Source organism: Staurois parvus, unplaced genomic scaffold (assembly GCF_062004578.1).
Source record: "Staurois parvus isolate SC_StPar_1 unplaced genomic scaffold, SC_StPar_1.0 ptg001779l, whole genome shotgun sequence".
Lineage (NCBI taxonomy): Eukaryota > Metazoa > Chordata > Amphibia > Anura > Ranidae > Staurois > Staurois parvus.
Genome location: NW_028319575.1, coordinates 133,306 through 146,415, shown reverse-complemented (window position 1 = coordinate 146,415; position 13,110 = coordinate 133,306).

The window sequence follows — 13,110 nt, the reverse complement described above, 5'->3', positions numbered from 1 at the left end:
GGGGAAATCCACATTAATGTCCATGGTTTTGGAAGGGGATGACCAACCAGCTCATATAGTTGTGATGGTCGGGTGGAGAACCAATACGTTCTCACTGAGAGTTGGGTTACTGCTCTTCCACCAATCAGCATAAAGATCACTTTAGTAGCCTTGCCCGACAGATCGGTAATATACACAGCGGCGCAACGGCTTAGTGGTTAGCATGTCTGACCTGCAGCACTGGGGTCCTTGGTTCAAATCCCAGTCTGCATGGAATTTTCTTGTGCTGGGTTTCCTCCCACACTCCGTAGATATGCCGTCAGGGCTGTTGGCCAGCTGCATGGAGTTTGCATGTGCTCCCTATACTTGTGCTGGGTTTCCTCACATGCTCCACAGATATACCATTAGGGTTGTTGGCCAGCTGCATGGAGTTTGTGTGTTCTCCCTGTGCTTGCTTGGGTTTCCTCCATGCTGATTGGCTGATGCCTAAACTGGGCCATGCATGTAAGGTAGGAATATGCCAATTGTTGGTGCTGCACAAACACACCTTGTAATATTTTGGAGATGCAGGATATTGCTCCATCTGTACCAGATTGCCCAAGGCTGCGTTGCCCAACACCCCCTCGCTTCTACCAGAGGAACAAAGGCTCCGGCCGGCGCACTGGGAATCGTCTTACAAATATTGCAGCTCACTAATAAAATAATACATTTAAAATAAACAAATGAATAAAAATAATCAGAAATAAATACTTGTAATAATAAATTAATAATAACCCATAACCTTAACCCCCTAAAACCTAAAAAAGTTGTAAAATAATAACAATATTTTTTTTTAATTATTATTATTATTACTATTATTATTACTATTTATTATTATTAATAATAATATTAAGCACACAAACAAAAAATGCAATATTATTATTATTACTATTATTATTATTACTATTATTAGTACTATGTATTATTATTATTAATAATAATAATAATAATAATAAATAGTAATAATAATAGTAATAATAATAATAATAATAATAATAAGCACACAAACAAAAAGCAATATTATTATTATTATTACTATTACTACTATTTATTATTATTATTATTATTATTACTATTATTATTACTATGTATTATTATTATTATTATTATTATTATTAATAATAATAATAATAATAATAATAATAATAATAATAAATAGTAGTAATAGTAATAATAATAATAATAATATTGCATTTTTGTTTGTGTGCTTATTATTATTAATATTATTACTATTATTATTACTATTATTATTATTATTTATTTATTTTGTTTATTTATTTTTAAGGTTAGGGACTAATTATTATTTATTATCATGATTTTATTATTTATATATTTATGTATTTGATATATTTGACATTTATTTATTCATATAATATTACTATTTTTTTAAACATATTTTCATTTGAGCAGAAAATTGTGCAAAACACACAAAAGCGCGCAAAAACGCATCAATCGCGCGTTTCTATTCTTTTCTATGAAAATAAAAACGCGCCAAAACGTCCAAATCAAAAATAGCTCCAAATCTTTTTTGATCTTCAGGCGTTCTGCTTCAGGTGACTTGGATGTGAACCGTCTCCATAGACGAATATTGATCCCACCCCCTCCCCCCACTACGAGCGTTTTGGAGCTTCGCGCTACAGGTGTGAATGGGGCCCGAGCCTTCAGGTTTGCACGCAGTGGGAGGAGTTATGCAAATATCAAAATGCCTTGTTGGGTCAGCCTGAGCTGAGCTGGATTGGCAGAGCTCAGCCATAGACTGTCCTTGGAAATCGCTGTTGCAGATGGCGGCCCTCTGGCAGGGTGGGGCGGGGTGGTGTCACCGACACCCCAAACCTGAGCGGAGTGACGTGTGAAAATAGTCGATCGTGTGGCAGATAACGGAGGTTCTCTCTATTCTCCATAAACAGGAAGAGCGTTGTGACCACAAAAATAATCGTCAGTGCAGAGACCCGAACCTACTGAACGTCACCCAGTCCCAGCGATCGTCCTAGTCCCCCCCTCCCCCGACCAATGACAACGGGCGCTTCCTCCCTGCTACCCATCCAATGTCTCCCTGGGGTGTAAAGGGTCAAAAAAGATCGTATCGACTTCCCATTTTATAAACGTCTGAACTGAAGTGAACTGCGATTATTTCAAAAGGTCGCCTATTCCAAATGTCGCTTCGCATGGCTGGCGGCCATTCTGTGTCTGTGAAGTCGCGACAAAATGCGATTTCCGTGATATTCTGCATCTGTGAAGTCGCGACAAAATGCGATTTCCGTGATATTCTGCATCTGTGAAGTTGCCAAAAAACTGCGATTTCTGTGATATCCTGCGTCCGTGAAGTCGCTAAAAAACTGCGATTTCCGTGATATTCTGCGTCTGTGAAATCGCAACAAAACTGCGGGGTCTGTAGGGGGCCCCATGAGATGCCCTTTCATAGGTTTTTTTGGGTGTGCTATTAGGGTCTTCTATTGCCCGGGGGCCCCATGAGTTGTCAGTCCGGCCCTGGCTAAAACGGGTCTATGATGCGACTTTGATGCAACTTTGATTCAACTTTGATGCGACTTTGATGCGGCTTTGATGCTACTTTGATGCGACTTTGATGTGACTTGGGTGCGACTTTGATATGAATTTGCTGTGCGTTTGATGCTACTTTGATGTGACTTTGATGCGACTATGATGTGACTTTGATGTGATTTTAATGTGACTTTTATGTGACTTTGATGCAACTTTCATGTGACTTTGATGCGACTTTGATGTGACTTTGATGCGACTTTGATGCGATTCGACTGCATTGTAAACTCTCAAAAGCCGCATCTTAATGTTATAAACGTGACAGTGCAAGAGTCTCAGCCAAAGCCGCATCCAAGTCGCAGCCATCCAAAGCTGCATCAAGAGCGCGATGAAAAAAAAAAAAATCGCACGACTTTGGAGTGTCACAAGTGTGAAAAAGGAGCCAAAACGGAAAACAGATGACGGGGCGATGACGCAGAAGATGCGTTTGGATTGGAGATGGAGGATTTCATTTAGAGACCCTTTAGCGATTTCATCTGTGCGCCCCCCCCGGATGCGCCCCCCCCCCCCGGTGTGCCCCCCTCCGGTGTGCGGCGCTAAAATAGTTTCACAGATTGTGGCGGTTCGTCAGCCTCAGTCCACCCGTCACCAGAGGCGCCCACAACCAAATCTGATTGACCACAGAGGGGCTCCACCCGACTCCACCCTGGGAGCGCAGAGAGAGGAATCCGCGACAACCGACGGAGATTAGTGACAGAAATATCAGAGAAATGCAGAGCGACCCCCACAGAGGATTCAACAGGTTCCTGTCATGTCAAAGGTCATCTTTAATCTGCAATAAATCTGCAATCTGGTGGTCCTGCCATGAGGGTCCTTGTTGAGGCACTTCCTGTTCTAGGGTGACAACGCTCTGTGCCTGTCTCCTAATTGTTCTCCTGTGTTGTCACCCCCCCCCCCTCCTGGTTCTCACCATCCCTGTCTGTACACCCGCTGTGCCCATTATGAGGGGTTCCCACCATCCCTGTGCTGAGTTCCCGGGTCTGTACACCCGCTGTGCCCATTATGAGGGGTTCCCGCCATCCCTGTGCCGAGTTCCTTGGTCTGTACACCCGGTGTGCCCATTATGAGGGGTTCCCACCATCCCTGTGCTGCGTTCCGGGGTCTGTACACCCGCTGTGCCCATTATGAGGGGTTCCCACCATCCCTGTGCCGAGTTCCTGGGTCTGTACACCCGCTGTGCCCATTATGAGGGGTTCCCACCATCCCTGTGCCGAGTTCCTGGGTCTGTACACCCGCTGTGCCCATTATGAGGGGTTCCCGCCATCCCTGTGCTGAGTTCCTGGGTCTGACCACCTACTGGGTCCATTATGAGGGGTTCCCGCCATCCCTGTGCGGAGGGAACTTAGAGCTCAGCATTTACATGCGATTCGGCATGCCTTACGGTCGATCACTTTCTGCAGAATACATTTTGTGGCACTTTATGAGAAATATTTCTGCGTGAGCTGGAAATGGTGTCAAAAAAAAAAAAAGTTCAGTTTTAGAATTTCTCACCAGGGCTGATTTTTTTTTTTTCTTTTTTTACTGACAACGACTTCCTTTATTCGAGGGAAGAGACGATTTCTCAGCGAACTGCTGACTGTGCGACCAATCAGGGCCGTGACCCTGTGACCCGACAGTCAGCCCTCCAACGACCGAGACCTGGAGCTCCTCCCACCGCAGAGTTCTCGTATCTCCTGTGGACTCCATTATGGGAACTCCTATATTATAGGATGGAGAATAAAAAGGGGCGGAGCCGGGAACACTGTGCGATTTTAGGTGCCGCGGTTTCAGTGCCAGAGCAACCCGGCACCGAGGATGTAGTTTAGTTTTTTGGGGTAACAAGGCAAAGGGGGTTCAGGGCTCACATATGCGCATTATTTGTTAATGGCGACCCACGCAAGGATGGCGAACGCATGTTTTACACGCAGCAAATGCGCGAAAAAAGAGGCACATGAGCTTCCATGTAGCGTTTGTCACACATTCAAATAAATGGGCCGCCCTGTGTGGGCTGTGCGAGAAAACGTGACGCGGAGCTTTGGTTGGAGCTACAGGGCCGGAGGAAACCAGCACCATTCACGGCCAGGAGGAGTTCAGCGCCTAAGAGAGAAAACACAGAGCACACCCAGCATAGAACTCATACACTAGACACAGCACACGCAACACAGAGCACACGCAACACAGAGCACACCCAGCATAGAACTCATACACTAGACACAGCACACGCAACACAGAGCACACGCAACACTCATCATAGAGCACACCCAGCACTGAACTCATACACTAGACACAGCACACGCAACACAGAGCACATGCAACACAGAGCACACGCAACACTCATCATAGAGCAGCACACCCAGCATAGAACTCATACACTAGACGGAGCACATGCAACACAGAGCACACGCAACACAGAGCACATCCAACACTCAACATAGAACACACCCAGCATAGAACTCATACACTAGACGGAGCACACGCAACACAGAGCACACGCAACACTCATCACAGAGCACACCCAGCACTGAACTCATACACTAGACACAGCACACGCAACACAGAGCACACGCAACATTCATCATAGAGCACACCCAGCACTGAACTCATACACTAGACACAGCACACGCAACACAGAGCACACGCAACACAGAGCACACGCAACACTCATCATAGAGCAGCACACCCAGCATTGAACTCATACACTAGACACAGCACACGCAACACAGAGCACACGCAACACAGAGCACACCCAGCATAGAACTCATACACTAGACACAGCACACGCAACACAGAGCACACGCAACACTCATCATAGAGCACACCCAGCACTGAACTCATACACTAGACACAGCACACGCAACACAGAGCACACGCAACACAGAGCACACGCAACACTCATCATAGAGCAGCACACCCAGCATAGAACTCATACACTAGACGGAGCACATGCAACACAGAGCACATCCAACACTCATCATAGAACACACCCAGCATAGAACTCATACACTAGACGGAGCACATGCAACACAGAGCACACGCAACACAGAGCACATCCAACACTCATCATAGAACACACCCAGCATAGAACTCATACACTAGACAGAGCACACGTAACACAGAGCACACGCAACACAGAGCACATCCAACACAGAGCACATCCAACACTCATCATAGAGCAGCACACCCAGCATTGAACTCATACACTAGACAGAGCACATGCAACACAGAGCACACGCAACACAGAGCACACACAACACTTATCATAGAGCAGCACACCCAGCAAAGAACTCATACACTAGACAGAGCACATGCAACACAGAGCACACGCAACACAGAGCACACACAACACTCATCATAGAGCAGCACACCCAGCAAAGAACTCATACACTAGACAGAGCACATGCAACACAGAGCACACGCAACACAGAGCACACACAACACTCATCATAGAGCACATCCAGCATAGAACTCATACACTAGACAGAGCACACGCAACACACAGCAAACACAACACAGAGCACACGCAACACAGAGCACACGCAACACTCATCATAGAGCACACCCAGCCTTGAACTCATGCACTAGACAGAGCACACGCAACAGAGAGCACACACAACACAGAGCACACACAACACTCATCATAGAGCACACCCAGCATAGAACTCATACACTAGACAGAACACACACAGAGCACACATACAACATTCATCACAAACATCTCACAGCATAGAGCACACCTAGCATAGGACATGCACAGCACAGAATATACAGTGAAGGAAATGTGTATTTCCTCCCCGGCTGATGGTGAATGTTCGCCCCTCACACAGAAATGATCGGTCTAACAATGGAATGTTCGCCCCTCACACAGAAATGATCGGTCTAACAATGGAATGTTCGGTGTAACACTGAGAGACAGAATACAACAACAAATTCAGCAGAAATGCGTCTCACAAATGATGACTGATCTGTATGTTCATGAGGGAAAGAAGGATTTGATCCCCTTCACAAAACATGACTTAGTACTTGGTGGCCAATCCCTTGTTGGCCATCACAGAGGTCAGACGTTTCCTGTAGTTGGCCTCCAGGTTCGCACACATCTCAGGAGGGGTTTTGGCCCACTCCTCTTGGCAGATCCTCTCCAAGTCATTAAGGTTTGGTGGCTGACGTTTGACAACACGAACTTTCAGCTCCCTCCACAGATTTTCAATCGGATGAAGGTCTGGAGACTGGCTAGGCCACTCCGGGACCTTAATGTGCTTCTTCTGGAGCCGCTCCTTTGTTGCCTTGGCCATGTGTTTTGGGTCATTGTCATGCTGGAACACCCATCCACCACCCATTTTCAATGCCCTGGCTGAGGGAAGAAGGTTCTCACCCAAGATTTGACGGTACATTGCCCCGTCCATCGTCCCTTTGATGCGGTGCAGTTGTCCTGTCCCCTTAGCAGAAAAACACCCCCAAAGCAGAATGTTTCCACCACCATGTTTCACAGTTGGGATGGTGTTCTTGCGGTCATAGGCAGCATTCCTCCTCCTCCAAACACGATGAGTTGCGTTGATGCCAAAGAGCTGGATTTTGGTCTCCTCTGACCACAACACTTCCCACCAGTCCTCCTCTGTATCATTCAGATGTTCAGTGGCAGACTTCAGACGGGCCTGGACATGGGCTTTCTTGAGCAGAGGGACCTTGCGGGCACTGCAGGATTTCAGTCCTTGTCGGCGTAGTGTGTTACCAATTGTTTTCTTGGTGACTGTGGTCCCAGCTGCCTGGAGATCATTGACAAGATCCTCACGTGTAGTTCTGGGATGATTCCTCACTGTTCTCATGATCATTGACACTCCACGAGGTGAGATCTTGCATGGTGCACCAGACCTAGGGAGACTGACACTTGTTTTGTGTTTCTTCCATTTGTGAATGATTGCACCAACTGTTGTCACCTTCTCACCAAGCTGCTTGGCCATAGTTTGGTAGCCCAGTCCAGCCTTGTGTAGGTCTACCATCTTGTCCCTGACATCCTTGGACAGCTCTTTGGTCTTTGCCATGGTGGAGAGTTTGGAATCTGATGGTTTGATTGCTCCTGTGGACGGGTGTCTTTTATACAGGTAACACAATGAGATTAGCAGCACTCCCTTTAAGAGACTGCTTCTAATCTCAGCTTGTTACCTGTATGAGAGACACCTGGGAGCCAGAAATCCTGCTGAATGATGGGGATCAAATCCTTCTTTCCCTCATGAACATGCAGATCCGTCATCATTTGTTAGACGCATTTCTGCTGAATTTGTTGTTGTATTCTGTCTCTCAGTGTTACACCGAACATTCCATTGTTAGACCGATCATTTCTGTGTGAGAGGCGAACATTCCATTGTTAGACCGATCATTTCTGTGTGAGGGGCGAACATTCCATTGTTAGACCGATCATTTCTGTGTGAGAGGCGAACATTCCATTGTTAGACCGATCATTTCTGTGTGAGGGGCAAACATTCAGCATCAGCCGGGGAGCAAATACACATTTCCTGCACTGTATATACATACATGGAATGGTCATTTATTGCACACGCAGGCTCCTCTGCTAACTCATACTACATGGGGACTTTCCTGTAATTCATTTTATCTCAGCAGCAGAACACATAAAAGTAAGGCAGAAGTAAACGTTTGCACAGCAGGAGCTCGGAGCACACGGCCCGTCCCGGATTGGACCTGCTGTAGAGCCTTGTACTATGGAGAAGGAATGGAGGTGGGAGCGCTGTCCTCTGGATCCCGGCACCCCCCCCCCCCAGGGTGTGGGGACATGGATGCAGGATGCGGGCCGGACGCTGTGGCCTGTCTGGAGCTGCAGATAAAAGCTGATAATCACAATGGCTCTGGAACTTCCTGTGCTGGGAAAGGCGCACCATTAGAGATGGCGAGGAAGGCCCCCTGACTCCCGCCGGGCGAGGATTACAGAAGGGTTCCCCTTTCCCAATTTCTCCCAGCTTTACATTTGTTGCACTTTACTTTTTTTTTTTTTTTTAACTTTTATTTCATTCGCCCTTTTTTTTAGTGTCCCAGCCCCGCCCACTCTTCATAATTCTGCCATTGATGATCTGAGAGCGTGGGAACCGCTGCAAGGGGGTACCACCACTCCTCCTCTACAGGGGGGCGAGGCAGCTGGGTGAATCTGATGTGGGCAGGAAGGGTGAGCGGGGCAATTACTGGAACTGATCCCCTGTATGTCTCTCTCTGCAGCAGCTGAAAGCCGGGTTCACCTACTCCCCCCCCCCGGCTGGCTTTCAGCTGCTGCAGAGAGAAATATATAGGGGATCGGTTCCAGTAATTTACCAGTCCCTTCCATTCCTGAATGAACACAATGAGTGATCGGTACCGATCACTCACTGTGTTTGTTCAGAACTGAAGCATAGTAAACAGGGGGGCCCTGTTAGGTTGACTGTATTGGGCCCTGTGGTTTGGGGGGGGGGCCCTGTCAGGTTGGCTGCATGCGGCCCCGTGGTTCGGGGGGGGCCCTGTTAGGTTGGCTGTATGGGGCCCTGTGGTTTGGGGGAGGGCCCTGTTAGGTTGGCTGTATGGGGCCCTGTGGTTTGGGGGGGGCCCTGTCAGGTTGGCTGTATGGGGCCCTGTGGTTTGGGGGGGGCCCTGTCAGGTTGGCTGTATGGGGCCCTGTGATTCGGGGGGGGCCCTGTTAGGTTGGCTGTATGGAGCCCTGTGGTTTGGGGGGGGCCCTGTTAGGTTGGCGGTATGGGGCCCTGTGGTTTGGAGGGGGGGGCCTGTCAGGTTCGCTGTATGGGGCCCTGTGGTTCGGGGGGGGGGGGCCCTGTTAGGTTGGCTGTATGGGGCCCTGTGGTTCGGGGGGGGCCCCTGTTAGGTTGGCTGTATGGGGCCCTGTGGTTTGGAGGGGGGGGCCTGTCAGGTTCGCTGTATTGGGCCCTGTGGTTCGGGGGGGCCCTGTTAGGTTGGCTGTATGTGGCCCTGTAGTTCGGGGGGGGGCCCTTGTAGGTTGGCTGTATGTGGCCCTGTGGTTCGGGGGGGGGGCCCTGTTAGGTTGGCTGTATGGGGCCCTGTGGTTCGGGGAGGGGCCCTGTTAGGTTGGCTGTAAGGGGCCCCATGGTTTCTAACAGCTGCTCTGGCTGCAACTAAAAGAAAAATGGCCGCTGCAGGGACTGTAGCCACCATCCATGCGCAACGCAGCTTCTTGGTGCTCAGTGCCTTCTAGGAGCGGTGAAGTTTAGTATGTAAAGCCCCTCCCACCGAACACCGAAATCAGAAGTCCGTGTAGATTCGTCACGGTGTGCGGAGGAATATAAAAACATTATTTATTTTTAATTTCGAAATATGAGGTCTGTGGCAAAGCAAAGAGGAAGAACCCGGAATATTTTATTCTCACAGAGCGAAAAGGTGGACATTCCCTTTAAGAGAGTCTTCAGACCCGACCTGCAGTAAGAAGTACCGGCAGTTCCAAAAACGGTACAACGGAGGGTGCAACCCACACGGAAGAAAATATATTTGAAATGCGACAATTTTGGCCGTATTCAATATATTTCAATAAATAAATAAATAAATATATATACACTGTATGTTAAAATGTGTTTTTATTACAACATATATGAAAAATATTTGTAAAAATACATTTAATCTACATTTTTGGAATGCATTTACAAATATATGTAAAAATATATGTTAAAATTACTTTTTATATGTAAAAAAAAATGTGAATATATGAATATATTTAAAAGAAAATATATAGTTTAAAAAATATTTTTCATATATTTTGTAAAATATAAAAAACGCATTTCAATATACAGTATATATATATATATTTTTTTTTATTTTTTTTTGAATACGGCCAAAATTGTAGTATTTCAAATATATGTCAATATATTTGGGAAGAATATTTTTAAAATATATTTTTCTTCCATGTGGGAGGGGCCTGTACATACTCAATGGGGAGATTTTTGCGTTGCAGTGCAGGGGTCCTGGGCGTAAATCTCAGCACGGTCACAGTCTGCGATGAAGTCGTTCTCCCATCTCTGTTTCAGTTTCACCCCATTGCAGGTTAGCTGGCATCTCACCAAACTGATCTGTGCTGGGGGACATTAGAGTGTAAGCTCCTCTGGTACAGAGACTGATGTGACTGCGGGGGAGGGGACATTAGAGTGTAAGCTCCTCTGGTACAGAGACTGATGTGACTGTGGGGGAGGGGACATTAGAGTGTAAGCTCCTCTGGTGCAGAGACTGATGTGACTGTGGGGGAGGGGACATTAGAGTGTAAGCTCCTCTGGTGCAGAGACTGATGTGACTGTGGGGGAGGGGACATTAGAGTGTAAGCTCCTCTGGTACAGAGACTGATGTGACTGTGGGGGAGGGGACATTAGAGTGTAAGCTCCTCTGGTGCAGAGACTGATGTGACTGTGGGGGAGGGGACATTAGAGCGTAAGCTCCTCTGGTGCAGAGACTGATGTGACTGTGGGGGAGGGGACATTAGAGCGTAAGCTCCTCTGGTGCAGAGACTGATGTGACTGTGGGGGAGGGGACATTAGTGCGTAAGCTCCTCTGGTACAGAGACTGATGTGACTGCGGGGGGAGGGGACATTAGAGTGTAAGCTCCTCTGGTACAGAGACTGCTGGGACTGCGGGGGAGGGGACGTTATAGTGTAAGCTCCTCTGGTACAGAGACTGCTGGGACTGCGGGGGAGGGGACATTAGAGCATAAGTTCCTCTGGTGCAGAGACTGATGTGACTGCGGGGGAGGGGACATTAGAGCGTAAGCTCCTCTGGTCCAGAGACTGATGTGACTGTGAGGGAGGGGACATTAGAGTGTAAGCTCCTCTGGTGCACAGACTGATGTGACTGCGGGGGAGGGGACATTAGAGCGTAAGCTCCTCTGGTACAGAGACTGATGTGACTGTGGGGGAGGGGACATTAGAGCGTAAGCTCCTCTGGTGCACAGACTGATGTGACTGCGGGGGAGGGGACATTAGAGCGTAAGCTCCTCTGGTACAGAGACTGATGTGATTGGCTCAGTGTTCTCTGTACAGCGCTGCGGTATATGTCAGAGCTATATAAATGTATAATAATAGGATAGATTATATTGGGGGTGAAAAGGTCATCAGTGGAGGAAATGAGGACAGTGCGGTGCAGAGATTTTGGGAATTCAGCGATTTCAGGACTCCAGGCCGGTATCTGCGATGACACAAATCTGCCGGTTACATTATGAACAGTATTTTTGGTTTCATATTGACTCCTCAGAAGAAAACTTCATCAAAACGTAAAAACAGATGTGCGCCGCGCTGTAGATTCACTTCAGCTCATTTAATGAGAGTGAAATGATCACGCCGGGTTACCTCATTCACCGCCGCTGTCGCAACATCCCCGAGTGTAACTAATGCTAAATGGATCTTTAAGCGCTGTAACAATTATGCAACATTACATTAGAAACACTTTCTGCAGCATTTCACAACCCGCTTCTTGAATCATGCCTGATCTCTGCCTGAACTCTGCCTGCTACACCTCCCCCAGTGCCTGAAACCTGCCTGTCAGAGCTGCAGATGGGATTTTGCATTTCATAGACCTAGAAGTGGTGGGACCCGCTCTCCCCGGACCCCGCGTTCACTATATCCGCTCTCCCCGGACCCCGCGTTCACTATATTCGCTCTCCCCGGACCCCGCATTCACTATATCCGCTCTCCCCGGACCCCGCATTCACTATATCCGCTCTCCCCGGACCCCGCATTCACTATATCCGCTCTCCCCGGACCCCGCATTCACTATATCCGCTCTCCCCGGACCCCGCATTCACTATATCCGCTTTCCCCGGACCCCGCATTCACTATATCCGCTCTCCCCGGACCCCGCATTCACTATATCCGCTCTCCCCAGACCCCGCATTCACTATATCTGCTCTCCCCAGACCCCGCATTCACTATATCTGCTCTCCCCAGACCCCGCATTCACTATATCCGCTCTCCCCGGACCCCGCATTCACTATATCCGCTCTCCCCGGACCCCAAATTCACTATATCCGCTCTCCCCAGACCCGCATTCACTATATCCGCTCTCCCCAGACCCCGCATTCACTACGGCCAATAAAAGGGAATTACCCCCTCAGATGCAATCTATGGCCAAACTTTTGTGGACACCTGGCCATAACACCTATATGAGTTTGTTGGACATCCCATTCCAAAACCATGACCATCCATAGGGCGTTGCCCCTCTATGTAGATAGCTCTATACAATTTACAGCCAAACAATTGTGGACACCTGACTGTTGCATCTAAAGGAGTTTGTTTGACATCCCATTCCAAAACCAGAGATTTCCCCCTTTTAAAGCCATAACACGATGTGATCTATGACAAGGCATTTGTAGACACCTGGCCATCATACCTATAGGGACTTGGTGGACATCCCATTCCAAAACCATGACCATCAATAGGGAGTTGCCCCCCTTTGTAGACTTTGTACACTCCTACAGACAAACATTTGTGGACACCTGGCCATGACACCTATTTGAGTTTGTTGGACATCCCGTTCCAAAACCATGACCATCCATAGGGCGTTGTCCCTCAATGTAGA